This window comes from Saccostrea cucullata, unplaced genomic scaffold (genome assembly GCF_032062105.1).
Source record: "Saccostrea cucullata isolate Sc308-1 unplaced genomic scaffold, CSIRO_AGI_Scuc_v1 ctg484, whole genome shotgun sequence".
Lineage (NCBI taxonomy): Eukaryota > Metazoa > Mollusca > Bivalvia > Ostreida > Ostreidae > Saccostrea > Saccostrea cuccullata.
The window spans coordinates 418461-434823 of record NW_026931863.1 but is presented as its reverse complement, the minus strand read 5'-3'; the positions used below and the strand labels follow the sequence as shown (position 1 = coordinate 434823).

At 32.8% G+C, this 16363-nt stretch overlaps 1 protein-coding gene across 3 annotated transcripts in view; it reads right to left on the bottom strand.

The window, feature by feature from the left end:
• LOC134233766 (neuronal acetylcholine receptor subunit beta-3-like) overlaps positions 1 to 614 on the bottom strand; it is a 34022-nt gene extending 33408 nt beyond the window's left edge. For 2 of the 3 annotated variants that reach the window (XM_062715771.1, XM_062715770.1), the window contains exon 1: positions 304 to 614. The gene's annotated coding sequence lies outside the window, so the exon portion shown is untranslated. The remainder of the gene's footprint in view (positions 1 to 303) is intronic. The other variant, XM_062715768.1, reaches the window with a different exon arrangement.
• Positions 615 to 16363: the final 15749 nt, after the last annotated feature.

Below are 16363 nucleotides of genomic sequence, written 5' to 3'. Positions count from 1 at the left end.
CTAGCCAAAATCATTTATTCAAAGCAAACAATTTTTATTATGATCGACCAAACAATGCAGGATATTTTTCTCAACCAGTAAATGAATCCACAATAAACAGAAATAAAACTTCTTATTGATCAGTGCACCGTGTATGTTTAATATATTAAATCACAGACCAGTGGGGCGAACATTAATATTTCTTTCTTTACACTTGAAATGCAGTTGAGATGAAAGAAACCATTAATTGATGAGCAAATTGCCCACACCGAGTGATAAACCTTATATTAAAAGTAATTTGTAGAAAAAAATGATGATACTCACTTTTGTTGAGACGATCTCAAAGCTAGGTCATTTTGTTGTAATCAAGGTAGGACTCATTCTAGAGAAAAATCCAATAATTCCGTTTTTCAGAAAGCAGTGCTGGTAAGCCATAAAGAGGCGAACACTAATTTACTTATATAACTTTCCTCACAAATACTCTCACAAAGTCATGTATATTTAAACATTATTCTCCTCATCATGAACATTGTAAGTGAAGGAACCAACCTCGCCCGCCGGAGGTTATACCTTGTGTCTAATCTCACATGATTTGCTTAAATTGCCATCACACCATACTGTTTTATATATTTCTTGCCAAACAATAAACTCTGGTGCAAATTTAAGATAATACTATAACCGTTTTTTCAACGCTTGAACTGTTGATAACATGAGATGAGTATGAAAAACGATTACTATTAAATCGCTATCCCCAATTTTTGTGGTTTATTTCGTAACGCTGATAATATTTTCCCCTTGAAATAGCTAATACATTTCAAAGAAACTGATAAATCAGCTGATAGTTGGTGATTCATTTAACAAGAGTCTTGCTTTCGGGAGTATTTGATGTGGAATATCCCCCCACCAGGGGAGAGATTCAATTACTTTAAAATCGTTCTGTTTCAAATGTATTGCTGTTATAATTGGAAAACAACTATTAGAAGTATTATTTCTTCATCTTTTTTGCTATTGGCTTCTGTAAACTGAATTAAATTTCATAAAAACAAGTTTTGTCAGAATAAATACTTTGAATGGAACATACTTTTTATGTATTTCTATTATCCCCCTTTTTTAAAAAAAATCTCTTCACAAAATGAAAATGATCTAAACAATTACATCGTAGTTAGGACCAAATGTCACCCATGAGACGAAGTGGTAAGATCTTCTGCTCTAGAGTCGCGAAGTAAAGAGTTTATCCTTCCTTCGCGGGTTCTATTCCCATCGTGGGACATGGAAACCAGCCTTATGGTTTGAGATCGTATAAACCCGTGCCACACTTATGTGCTGGTACACCGTGTACTAAAAGATTCCTTATTGTGAAAGGGTTCTACATGTATATCAATGGATTCAATAGGCAAGAGCATGTTCCGTTCCACATATGAACATTTTCTAACGAGGTAATTTTTGACAAACAAGAATATCAAGTTTTATTTAAAGTCATCATTTAGTACTCTTGGTTCTATATTTGATACTATGGCCTTGTCAGCAAGTCAAAAAATAACTGACAGTCTTGTTATTTTCTCAATAATGACAAGGAGCACACAGCGGTAGTGACCAGTTGGTAGGGTATGCCCACAATCCCACCTCTTATGTTTTAGTGTTTCGTGTTTGCTCTACTGCTGATTTGTTTGTTTGAATAGATTTTTGAGCTTGAATACTGTATGTTTTCTTCAAATATTTAATTCTGTAAGATGTAAATATCCACATAATCCTGCAGAAAACTAATTAAAGCACTTCGTCTTATTATTTAAAAAACACTGTCATGGTTACCGGGTATTAATACTGTTGACATTTTTTGTCCAAGGGCAATAATATTTATGTACTCGTAATTTAAAAATTGAAAATCCATTCTTAATCAAATGTGATTCAGAAATCAAGAATATCATTGATTTGAAAAAAATAGAACAAAGTTAGTTTTGATAACTTATTTTACTAACAACGTCATAAGAAAATTAATTTTTTTAAAGTGATCTATGAATAAAACCCTAAAATGGTATATTGTTAAGGTATATATTACATAAGTTACATTCAATAAAGATATAATTTTCACATTTTTAAGATATATTCAAATAATTTGAGAAAAAGGAGGCAGCATTTGCATTCATTTCTTGCAATAGACTTGAAGAAACAAATGGGTGAAATTAGAAACAATGAGAGATCTCAAGAAATTCTACGAACAATATAAATCTATCAAAAGGACATGACACATGGACCCTCCAGAGGTTGGATCAGGTGCCTGGGATAAGAAAGCATCCCCCTATTTGTTCGATCACACCTGCAATGAGCCCTATGTATTGATACGATTGACAGGGAAATGCTTTTTAAAATAAATATCAACTGTTATGAAATTAAAAAAAAATATTTAAATCTGTGCACTAAATCGTTACAAGCCATGACTTATAACTATCTATGGAATGAAATATATGGAGATAACTAACATTATTTAAGCTCAAAAGTTCATTAAGCAATACAAAATTGGAGAGAAAAAAAACATGGACCTCCAAAACATCAGAGACGGGATCAGGTACCATGGAGGAATGAACATCCCCTGTCGACCAGTCACATCCGCCGTGTGCTCCTTGTCATGATTTGGAAAAAACGAAAAATTCCGTCGACAAATCTGTGTGAATATACTGGCTTAACAATAAGTATATATGAAAAACGTCAGTCAGGAAGGGCATTGTAATGAACATAGAAGAAGGATATGGAGATAACGAAAAGTATTCAATATCAAAGCTCATAAAACAATACAAAATAGGAGCAGAGCAAACACAGACCTCCGAAACATCACAGGTGGGATCAGGTGCCATGGAGGAATGAGCATCCCCTGCTGACCGGTCACACCCGCCGTGTGCTCACTGTCATGATCGTGAAATAACGGAAAAATCCGTCGTCAATTCAGTGTATAAATAATGGACTAACAATTGGTATAAAAAACGTCAGTCAGCATTTGACTCAATGATAAATTGTATTTGCTGATAAGGTCATTGTATCGACCATAGAACTTACGAAATGATGACTTTAAGCGAGACTGCTGATATTCTTGTTTCATCAACTTGCTTGTCAATAATTTACCCCGTTTTAGAAATTGCTCATACGTAGAGCATGCTCTTGCGTATCGAATCAACTGAGATATATACACTCCGTTTGCAGGTGATGAAAGTATATTGCTGCATAAGTAAGGGAAGTTGACGGTTGAAAAGTTAAAGGAGTATATATGATAAGTGCCAATTTTGGCACCCTAAAAATCAACATTTTAGAATGACATTTAGATATGTTTTATCAATATTTATTTTGTAGAAGAGAATGTATTAGAAATATTTCAAATACATTTTTCACATTTATATGCACCCACTAGCTGTAAATGACATGAGAAATAAAGCTATTTTTGCTATCTAACAAAAAAAGCCAAAAATATGCCTTTTTCGTGATGTTTTTTCTTAGGGAAACATAGAGCGCAGTGTAGAACATACGTAATTTTTCTGTCACTAATTAGTATTGGATAGATACATCTTTGGTAAAAATATAAATCTTATTCTAGGCTGCGCTCTATATTTTCTGGAAGAAAAACTGCTTGAAAATAGGCAGTTTTATACAAAATATGCAAAAATGGCGGGAAAATGTTAATTTTATGATGTCATATTTCTAAAATAACGGCATTTTGATCAAAATGAAAATGACCAATAAAGGTCGCATATATAGCTGTACAAATTAAATCTATATATAAAGTAAAATTAAGATATCCATTTTAAGAGGCCAATTGAGACACTTACTATATATTGCTCTTTATCAGTTTCATCGTGATGTTTGGTTGTTAGAAAATCATTCACATTTTTTTTCAAGTAAAATATCCAAATATGAAACAGGTGTGTCGGACTCCGTGGTATATTTAATATCATGTTGGAAGAAGTTTCTTTCTTGTCATTATATAATGATGGCAAGCGAATATGAAAACGATAACAAAGATGGTAATCTATTTTGCTTTACATGGCACAAAAATGACCATGAACATAAAATCCATATGTTTATCATATGATAAATATATTCCTAATTATTTATATTATTCAATATCATAAACATCTTATTCGTCAAATAAAGTGTATCTTGTATGCTAAATCCTCTGGCCCAAAGGGCTTTTAATACCTGTTTATACACAACATGACACCCTGATAAAGTTCAGATTTATTAAGTTGAACCAATAAATATATACATTTTAACACTACATACACAGCATATTTACATTACAAAACAGCAAAATAACAAATTAAAAAATATACAAAAATGTACAAATTTTTTTGGCATCTTGGGGGCTGCTCTCTCTTATCTTAACAGCATATTAAATAACCTGGGGGGAGCCCAGCAGGTTATTGATTGTTACCCCAGAACCTGGGGGGAGCCCAGCAGGTTCCGGGCTTGATACCTGGGGGGAGCCCAGCAGGCAATCATAGATACTCAATAAAATAATGGGTATACTCTATTCAACCTGGGGGGATTGATGATAATTTCAAGTATATAGTACCTGGGGAGAGCCCAGCAGGTTACGTTATGTAAGTTTCATTTAGTACTCCATTAAAAACCTGGGGGGAGCCCAGCAATAATGATTTAATGTATAAAGTACCTGGGGGGAGCCCGGCAGGTAAGTTATGTAAGTTTCATTTGATGTATACAGCCTGGTAAGAGCACAGCAGGCCTTAGGAGTGTTGAATACACAAATTTAAATTTCTATTTAGTACTCCATTAAAAACCTGGGGGGAGCCCAGCAGGTTGATAATGATTTAATGTATAAAGTACCTGGGGGGAGCCCGGCAGGTAAGCTATGTAAGTTTCATTTGATGTATACAGCCTGGTAAGAGCACAGCAGGCCTTAGGAGTGTTGAATACACAAATTTAAATTTCTTACTAATTACGAGTCGATAATTAAGTAGCGTTATTTGAAATTGGGGGATGAAAAAATTCCAAATATGAGCACAGCAGGCCTTAGGAGTGTTGAATACACAAATTTAAATTTCTTACTAATTACGAGTCGATAATTAAGTAGCGTTATTTGAAATTGGGGGATGAAAAAATTCCAAATATGGGAATTTTAATGTCAAAATAAAGGAGCAGCCCCTTTAAAATAAGTTGGCAATACATATAAGATTACAGTTAATGACTGGTAAACATTAGGCATGTATGTATATGAACATACTGTATCATCATCATGAAGATATTAACTTGGCACATAAACAATAGGAGATGAAGGGGTGGTGGGTGGGATAACAAAACGATCAAGATACAGATTCTGGCTACTTCAATTACAAAACATTGACTAAGTTAGCGTCCCTTTCTAGGATTTTGATTGGTTAAGACGATCACGTGGTTTAGTTTATAAACAGCTCAAGCACATGCTAACAGATTACGTAAATAGGTACAGCTCTGTTCACACAGTACATAACAAAGACAGTTGTGTATAAACAAAAATTAAATAAATTTACATTTTATACACAACATGACACCCTGATAAGGTTCAGATTTATTAAGTTGAACCAATAAATATATACATTTTAACACTACATACACAGCATATTTACATTACAAAACAGCAAAATAACAAATTAAAAAATATACAAAAATGTACAAATTTTTTTTGGCATCTTGGGGGCTGCTCTCTCTTAATCTTAACAGCATATTAAATAACCTGGGGGGAGCCCAGCAGGTTATTGATTGTTACCCCAGAACCTGGGGGGAGCCCAGCAGGTTCCGGGCTTGATACCTGGGGGGAGCCCAGCAGGCAATCAAGATACTCAATAAAATAATGGGTATACTCTATTCAACCTGGGGGGAGCCCAGCAGGTTGATGATAATTTCAAGTATATAGTACCTGGGGAGAGCCCAGCAGGTTACGTTATGTAAGTTTCATTTAGTACTCCATTAAAAACCTGGGGGGAGCCCAGCAGGTTGATAATGATTTAATGTATAAAGTACCTGGGGGGAGCCCGGCAGGTAAGTTATGTAAGTTTCATTTGATGTATACAGCCTGGTAAGAGCACAGCAGGCCTTAGGAGTGTTGAATACACAAATTTAAATTTCTTACTAATTAAGTCGATAATTAAGTAGCGTTATTTGAAATTGGGGGATGAAAAAATTCCAAATATGGGAATTTTAATGTCCAAATTGAACGATTTAACCTTGGTTAATGAGTGACCTGTATGTATTTGAATTGTACGAGAAACCACATACAAGTAGAAAGATGGACACGAGTCCAAGAAAATAATCCAAAGAGGATAAAAAATAGTACTATTTATGAGATTTTAATGAAGGATCTGCAACAATAAAGTGTTTCGAGAAGCTTTGAAAAAAATAGAAAAAAAAGAAAAAATATCTGGTTTTTGCCGCCCAATTTTCTCTACTGAAAAGTAATTAGTATACAGTGGAAGCTTAAGCATGGCACGCATGTCGTGAGGCGCGGGAGTGCAGCTGTCTGATTTTATTCTGGGTTCATTAGACCCCAAGGATAAAGCATATCAACAAACGCAGATGTAATTCCCCTGAATTAATTTTGCTTTCCATACTAATAAATTTCAATCGGCTTTGATCGCTCTACCGATTCACAACAAAAACATTGGAAGATGGCGGTAGGAGTAAAGTCGGATTTAGAAGCGATTGAAGACTAAACTCTTTCAGTCGAGTTGTCTTACTGATGCGTAATGTGAAACATGCCGCGAATTAAGGTGATTAAACATATGTACCATTTTCGCTATCCATACTTATTTTTAAGTTTATGTTTAGTAGATATTTTTAGATCACAAGGTATATCGTAATTCTTACCAAGAAAAATTTCTTTAAATATAATTTATATACATCTATCTGTTTCAAGGTCCTGTAACTCATGCACAAAAAATACATAATATGCATTTTAATACTTCTTCGATTATAAAGATCGATATTTTTGATTAAACGAATTCCCCAGCAGAAATGATTTGTACTTTAAGTTTTGTGTAAAACTTTTGGCAATAATTTTGACAGGTAAACATTGAAGATTACGGTATATAAAGAGCACATTTTTCGATTCTGTGGAAAAGTAAACTTAAAATACCCATCGTATCAGTGACGGCTAGTGTACTAAATATTTTCTAAATAATGAAAATTCAAACTACTTCATTTTAGCACTTAGTGATGTTTAATCAATTACACCGTGTTTAAATTCTTGTGAAAATGTTCAATATCTAAGCACCGACTCTGAAGTCAAAATCTGATACAAGAGAAGATCATGAGTTTATGATAATCGTTACAATCTTCAAGGTCAGCAGTAAACAACGGATGCAAATCGCTTTGGGGAGGTAAAGGAAAATTCACAAAGATTATTTATTTAAAATAATCTCTCATTAAATCTCATTATTATATAAAAATATCACAAAAAATGACGAAGAAAAAAGATTTGAAAAACAATCAAATCATTAATACTTTATATTCATCAAATACAGGACAAATGCTACTCTTTCTATTACATACCAATTGTTAGTCCATTATACATACACTGAGTTGATTTTTCATTTATTTCCCGATCATGACAAGGAGCAAACGGCGGGTGTGACCAGTTGGCAGGGGATGCTTACTCCTCCATGGTACTTGATCCCACCTCTGATGAGTTAGAAGTCCGTATTTGCTCTGCTCCTGCTTTGTATTGTTTTATTGACTTTTGATCTTGAATACTGTTCGTTATCTCCATATGTTTCATGTATTCAAAATCTTTCTCTTTCTATAAATACAAAATGCAATGAATAGGAACTGACACCCTAGAGGCATACAGAGTTGAGAATGAGATGGCTAAATTTTAGTGGCATATATTAATTAACAGTTTAAAATAATGTATCCTCATCAATAAAAAGTTATTTTGAAATCCGAATTTCTATGTACATTAAATCAATATTCATTTCTATTTGGAAATCTAATGTACATTGTACATATTTTGTTATGTACATAGAATATAAAAGGGCAGAAAAGCAAAGGAATCAAATATTTAAAATGTTTAGTTTCTTCTGGCTAAAAATCTAATAATATTTTGCATCGATTTTGTCGATTTGAAAAGTCAAACTGGGGGAAAGGCAAACTTCTTTCTATATATACTGTTCTTTTCAAGAATTAAATAGAAGCTTAGAAGATAATCAAAAACCTATTTACTTGCTCTCTGACTGTGCAAAACATTGATATGAAAACGCAGGTGGTATTGCAATTTGCATTATGTTGTGTTATGTATTTTTTCTACAGATTAATGTTCAGATTTTTTAAGTATTTAAATACAAAGTCTATACACCAGATAAGTTGTATGTAAATATATTTGACAGAATTGATATGAATGATTCAATGTTTTTTTTAGGGGGGAATTGGGTTTTTTTCGGAGGTGGGTGGTTTTGGGGGTGACAAAGTAAAATTTACTTTTCCTACATTCTAATGAATATCATAGGATAATTCACTCAATTCAAATTTACTAATGGTGTTCATAAATGCAACAAACACACGGCTGCTTATTCCTCTATGGCACCTGTTCCCACGTCTAATTTTTAAGAGATCTGTTTTTTCTGCTCCTGGTTTGTCCAGACGGAATTGTTGAAATGGACTTTTGAGCATGGTTAATGCTTATTTTTCATTTATCGTGCATGAAACATATGGAGATAACGAACAATTTTCAAGCTCAAAAATCCATAAATCAATACAAAATTGGAGCAGAGCAAACATGAACCTCCAAAACAGAGGTGGGATCAAGTGCCATGGAGAAGTGAGCATCCCTTGCCGACCGGCCACACCCGCCGTGTGCTCCTTGTCATTGAAAATACGGGAAAACCCAACGTCAATTCAGTGTATAAATAATGGACTAACAATTAGTATGAAAAACTTCAGACATCATTTAGTTCAAAAATAAATAATTGTATTTGGTGACAAGGTCACTGTATCGACCATAGAACTTACGAAATGATGACTTTAAGCGAGACTGCTGATATTCTTGTTTCAGCAACTTGTTTGTCAATAACGTACCTCGTTTAAGAATTGTTCATACGTAGATCATACTCTTGCGTATGGAATGAACTGAGATATATAAACTCCTTATGCAAGTGATGATGGTATATTGCTGTATAAGTAAGGGAAGTTGGCGATTGAAAAGTTAAAGTCATCACGTTTATCATATAGAGTTTGATTGTTAGATTACCATTAACGCTTTTCTCAAGTAAAATATCTAAATACGAAACAGATGTGTCAGACTCCGTGGTAACTTTTAACTCAAGCTCACCAGGATAACGACATAAGAAATGATTTATTGATTGATTACTGTATACATGGAAATTTTCGTCCCTATTTTATTTTCGCCCCTTTCGCCCTCTCCTTGATTGGGCGAATTTTAAACGAGGCGAATTCAAATTACACCTCATAAATTCTTAAACAGAATTATGACTGGGCGAATTTAAAACGGGGCAAAATTGTTCACAAGTTCAAAAGGGCGAATATAAATATATTGTTTAACGTCCCTCTCGAGAATTTTTCACTCATATAGAGACGCCACCGATTGCCGGTGGAGAGCTGCAAATTTTGTCCTATACTAGGATTTCAGGGTCATTGAGCAGGGAGGGCTCTTTTTCGTGCCAGCACCTACCGCGACACGGGACCTCGGTTTATACGGTCTCATCCGAAGGACCGGTTTCCACGTCTCGCAGTTGGATTCGAACCCGCCATCAGATTGGAAGTTAGCATTGTTAATTGATAATACGTCGTCAATATATCTAAATGTCGAGTTGAAGGCCATAGAAAATGTTTTTTTTTCTTTTTCACACATTATATTTTGGACAAATTCTACTTCATATGAATACAAAAATAGGTCTGCTTATAACGGGGCCCAATTGGTAATTTGGTACCCATGGGAATTCCAGTAGATTTCTGGAAGACCTGGTCTCCAAAAAACAACAAAGATATTGTCAATAAGAAACTAGTGCATCTTTTTTAAATAGTTTTGCAAATGACGAATGACAAGGTAAGAAATTTTACTAGTTCCATTTTTATTGAAAAAGCAACTGTCAATAATATCAAAAAGCCTGGATTTTAAATTATCATGGGAAATGATTGTGTATAAAGTTGAAAAGTCGTAAGTTTTATGCTGTTGATTTTGATGAGCTCTTGTGATTTCAATATAATAGTTTTTTAATCATGAATCTAAAATTTTCAAAATCTAGAGATATAAAAGACAAATAAATACTTAAGACAGTGAAGGGAACTTTTCTGAATTCACACAAAATGGAGACACTAATTCTTTTAAAACTCCTTTTTCACAACTTTTAGTTTGTTTAATTAAACTACAAACCAAATTAGTCCTATAAGGAAAAAATCCTGAAGGCCTCTTCGTGTAATCTTTATGGAGGGGGAGAAGTCACTGAAAAAAGTATGTACTTGATAAATTTCTAGTACAATGTTTGATATTTGTCTGAAAATTTAAAAGACAATGAAACACGGATTGTTTCCTGCAAACAAAAAGTTAATTATCGATATCTGACGTGTCTATGACGTATTGCGATAGAAATATTGTCTAAATAACTGTATTTAACAATGCTTCAATTTATCACTTAGCATTATTTATTTATAAACAATATAAGTTTTAAACAATTAGAAATAAAGCGGTTTCCACTAGCAGTAAAGTGGTTGATATGAAGTGTTTATTATATTTAACAATTATTTAATTTTACTTCCCTGTAAATGCATTTATTTTAATCAATAATGGATTAATCCAGACGTTTGTTCCAACGACTTTCCGAGACAACTGGCCAAATTTACAAAAGAACTAATGAGCTTTATGCAGGTTCCTCATAAAAAACTCTAACTGAAATTTACATTAAATGTAATGTAAATCTGTTTGAATTGTTTAATACTTTGCATTTATTATGATGTCAACAACTCAACGAGATCATTGATATCATTATGATTTTATAAAATTTATTAAATCATCTTGTAGAAAAATTGGCAATACACACAAATGCTTACATGTAAATCTGTTTGTACACTTATGTTTATATATACTTTGCATTTATTATGATGTCAACAACGAAGCCTACTGTGACAGAAATCATTGTTAATCTTTAATAAATTGATAACAGTATTTTCATTGTAATTTCATTGAGCAAGGTTCTGTGGTCATCAACACGTGGAAAGAAATATGTGAAATTTACAGCAACTTATGTCTGTTTCATACACACATGATGGATTGCTGCTTTGTCAACAAGGACATACTACAACCAATGTATATTGGCGATAATTCATCACAGATTTATGTTTTATTGACTTTAAATACATAGCAAATTTGATAGACATCATATCGTAGTTCACACTGTTTTAAAGAAACATTTGATTGTAAAAAAGTTTAATACATTATTTATAAATATGAATGAAAACGAGAGCGTGTAGAAAATCTAGTTCTTATCCACGTTTTTCTGAAATTCAAACAGATCATGAAACTTAGATACACACAAATGCTTAACAAAACTGCAAAGGCCTCGTATTTTGTATTTTATACGCTATTTTCTTTATTCTATACATATATATGTTGTATATATTTGTTTTTTCCCACAGGCCATGAAGAGTATTTTTTGCCAGTTTTAATTTCCCAAACTTAGAAAACACCTATCATAGGATCTGCCATTTTCCAGTATACAAAGGGTTATTTGATAAAACAATTTATGGTGATACAGTTATATGGCGGTTTACTTTCCATTATCCTTAAGTACAGTAAGAAGTTGAGAACCACTTATATTAGTTTTTTTTTAAATTCAAATATGAACTACTGTTTTTCTTCACATTTTCTGAAATATTGAATTACTTCGATATTTCTCGGAAAAATTTCAGAAACTCATGCTACAGTATTTTGCATTATTGAGTATTGATAAGCTAGAAGAGGACGCCGTAGAAAAAAAATGTCGGAGATGAAGGAAGATATTAATGACAATATGAACTCTGTGTCAGTGTATCAGCCTTAATATCGAACACATAAATCTGCTTCCAAAAATCAAAGATTTCGTTTTTATTTTGAGCTGAAGAATATTTTAATATTCAACAAGAATCAAAGAGCATAAACTCACGAAACGGTCGCTCTAAAAGATTCATTAACCGAAATGTTGTCAATTTTGGTGCAGGATACGCTAATAGTGTCTGATGTCATGAACCAATAAGTTAACAAGTAAACCGTCCTTTTAATATTCAAAGCTGTTTTTGAAACAAGTTTTGTTTTTGAAAGACGTTTTTAATAATTTGAAGCTGAAAACCCTGATAAAAAGGGAAGTTGACGAAGGCTAATAAATCTTATTTTTACAGAATGTAAGTATCAAAGTTGGGATTATAGAACATCTTTTCTCCTTGTCTATGACATGAATAAAAAAAATGATCAAATATATGGAGAAAACGAACAGTATTCAAGCTCAGAAGTCCATAAAACAAGACAAAATAGGAGCAGAGCAAACTCGGACCTTTAAACAATCAGAAGTGGAATCAGGTGTCATGGAGGATTGAGCATCCCCTGCCGACCGGTCACACCCGCCGTGTGCTCCTTGTCACTTGTCATGGTCGAGAAATAAGGAAAAATCAGTTGTCATTTTAGTCTGTAAATAATGCCCCAAAAATTAGTATGAAAAATGTCAATCAGTATTTGACCGAATGATAAATTTGACTCAATAATACTGTGGAATCATGACATAAATGTTCTTATGGGAACAAGTGTTTGTGGACTTCGTGTGTCACCCTCACCTGTAAATTCACACGAACGATTATCTTGAGAATATATTTGTTCATTGAATCTTTATACACGAGATACGGTAACAATGCAATAACATCCCCACGAACCAACAAAATTTTCCCTACCCACGAACATTGAAAAAGAAACACCAGTATTTTAAAAATGTGTTTGAATGTGGATATTATAGTTCATAAAAAGGAATCAATGGAAACATATATCATGTAGAGTTAATCTGAGAAGGAATATAAGCATAGTTTGATGATAGTTTTAACGATTCTTTACATCGTCGATTAAGATTTGCAAAACAACAAACTTTTGAAAGGTTTTTATGGCTTGATACTGTGGATTTTGTTTGAGTATGCAATTGAGAACAGACTTAACTTGTTTTTAAACAGATTCCCATTGTGTGTGGAAAACATGAAGGGAATGTTATTATCTGTATCATGGTTTAGTTCATGCAGAGATATCTCTTTGTTTATCTTGATATTATAAAAATTTATGGTAATTTTATGTTAAAGTACTTGTTTTCTGATAAAATGAATTTTTTCTTTATATTTTTGTAGAGATGTAACTATTAGATTGCTATAAATGTACACCTTGTACTATAATTTTAAGATCTGAATAAATCAAATTACACATTTTATAGAGTTCAACAATAAATTAACTGCATGCTATTGTTTTGCTCTTAATTTTCAATTTTCACAAAGGAGCAGGATAATTCGGCAAATTTTTCTTTACAAAAGTTAGTTTGTTGTTTTACGTCGACTCTCCTCTCTCAAGGATTTTCACCCATTTGGAGACGCAACCAATTGCTTGCAAATTTACACCTACAAAACGGTACTTATATGACCATAGAGCTGTGAGGGATCTCCCAACACTCACTGCCACACAGGATCTTGGTTTATACAGTCTCACATGAAGAGCATACAAAAGTTGAATTGTGACATACACTGTATTCCCCAAATCAAAGCTCACATATCTCACGGACGGCTTTATCAGGAGACTTTAGAGTTTTTATACCTTATTCGAACGATGGTTGGCATATAGTTTCCCAGTCTCTGTTAACCTTGGATAACACTTCTAAATGGTGGGTATTAGGGTATACAATATTCCTCCTTCAAGGAACTTTATTGCGTTCTTTAATTGTTTTTACATCTTCGTCTTGGTATTTGTCCTTTTCTTTTTAAAGAAAACAAGATTTAATATGACACTTTAATCGTTTTTAGACCCGATTAAGTTTGACGAATTGCACGCTTTTGTGTTTTTTGTTTATCAAAAAAAAAATTCAAATTTAATTATTTCTCTAATATTTGTAGTATTAAATATTTAACAGTGACAAAATTACTAACAAGGAACTAAATCTATAATACTTATCTAGCAGTGCATCATAAATTTTCAAAGTGGAGCAGAGAATGAACGTAATGGACCAGCATAAGATATTTTGCCAGCCTGACATAGGAAATGAAACAGGAACAGAGCAGTGTAGGTCTATAAAGGATAAACTAGAGTCAGTGCACTCTTTCGGAGTATCAAATCTTGGCTTAAACAACATTGATTAGAGGTAACATTGATAGATTTAATGATCATAAAAATTGTCATTTTCGCCATTTTTTTCTTCCTGTACGAGAAAGGGGTTAATTGTCCAGACCATTGAATAATTTACTAAGATAAAATGTATATCATTTTTATAAATTAGAGTAATATGTTATGGTCAATTGATTTTACTAACCAAAGTATTACACCAATATTGTGTTTGGAAGCACATTTCGTGTCACACAATGAATAATGCAATATCTTAATGAATTGTGTCACTGCTTCTCTCTCTCTCTCTGCGCTATTTATGTACTGTGATCCTAGATATCCTATATATCTTGAGTAAGCCATCTGTTAGGATCTTCTTGTTGATTTTAAAAACATTTATACTTTTGCATTCCTCTTATTTTTTTAGATGTAAACTAATATTGCCCAAATATATGTAAATTGATAGATATTTGAAGTATTTCAAATTAAAGAAAAATCAATATTGCTCTTAACAATAGTAACACCGATGAACAAAACAGTTGAAAGTAAGATGAATTAATCTCTAAACAAGTTGATGAAGCAAGAATATCATCAGTCTCATTTAAAGTCATCATTTTGTAAGATCTTTGGTCGATACAATGACATTGTCAGCAAATACAATCTATCATTAAGTCAAATTGACAATTTTTACACTAATTGTTACAACATTATTTACACACTTAATCATCAAAGAAATTTTTTGTTATTTCTCGATCATGACAAGGAGCACACGGTTTGGGTGACCCGTCGGCATGGGATGCTCAATCCTCCAAAGAGTATATGTGTATGACCTGTTTTAGACGTCTGTGTTTGCTCTCATCCTTTTTGAACTGTTTAATGGACATTTGAGCTTCAATACTGTTTGTTATCTCCATATATTACATGTACATTTAATATCTTTACTATATATCCTTTGCAGTTGCAATAAAGTCTTAGATTTAACATAAATAACTTATGAGGGATATCTCAGACTTAAGTCACATCAGGAAATCTAAATACCAAACAGACATTGTATTGTATTACTAAAATAGCAATGCAACATAAAATCAAATTACAAAATATCAAGACACCATTGTGTCAAATTAAATGAAAAATAAATAAAACATTGTTTTTGAATATTTCTTTTACGTCCCTTTCATTTTAATTTATTCATTGTATGAGTGTGTGATTCCACCATTTTGCGATGGAGGGCTAATTTAGATCTTTCCTTGACACTTTCAGAATTCAAGCAGTGAGAAATCTTTTTCATGCCAGCACAATCATTACAATATTGTTTTGAATTATTTGCCATAATATCAGATATACAATACAACAATAGACCTTCTCAGATAGGCAAGCTTGTGCTCTATGTTTTCCGAAGAGAAAAGTATCTCAAATATGATGAAATTCTACCAGAATTGAGGAAATTCTGGAAAATGTCCTACTTCTGCACCCTCTAGTGGCTTCAGTTGTAAGCTTTGAATCTAAATTAGTGCTTGTTTTAAAGTAAGCATCACTTTAACTTCTTAACTACAAACTATAACAAATTTTCCAGTGTCCTGATTTTTACATCAAATAAGGGGTCAGATTCGGTTGTTACATGTATCCTATCTTGTCCAACAACTTTATAAAATGTTATATGAGTTCAATCTTTTTTATTACAAACCTTGTTTATTTATGTATCAATATATCTACCATTATCACTTGCATATGGAGTATATGTCTCCAGCTGATTCAAAGAGCAAGGACATTGTCTATGTACTTTTCATTTCTACTACAAAGTAAGCTACTTTCAAAACTAGTACAGCTGTAAGTTGATATCACAATCTCATTTAAAGTCAACATTTGGCAAATTCTACGGTCGATACATAGACCTTTCTAACCAATACAATATGTCATAGGACGAATGTTAAATGAAGCTTTTACATACAAATTGTAAAGCCATTATTTTCAAACTGAACTGTCTGCATAATATTTTTCTTTACTCGATCCTGACATTATAAGTATAAGCACATGGGAATATAACGGGTCAACAGGGGGTATCCTTACCGATATTTACTATAG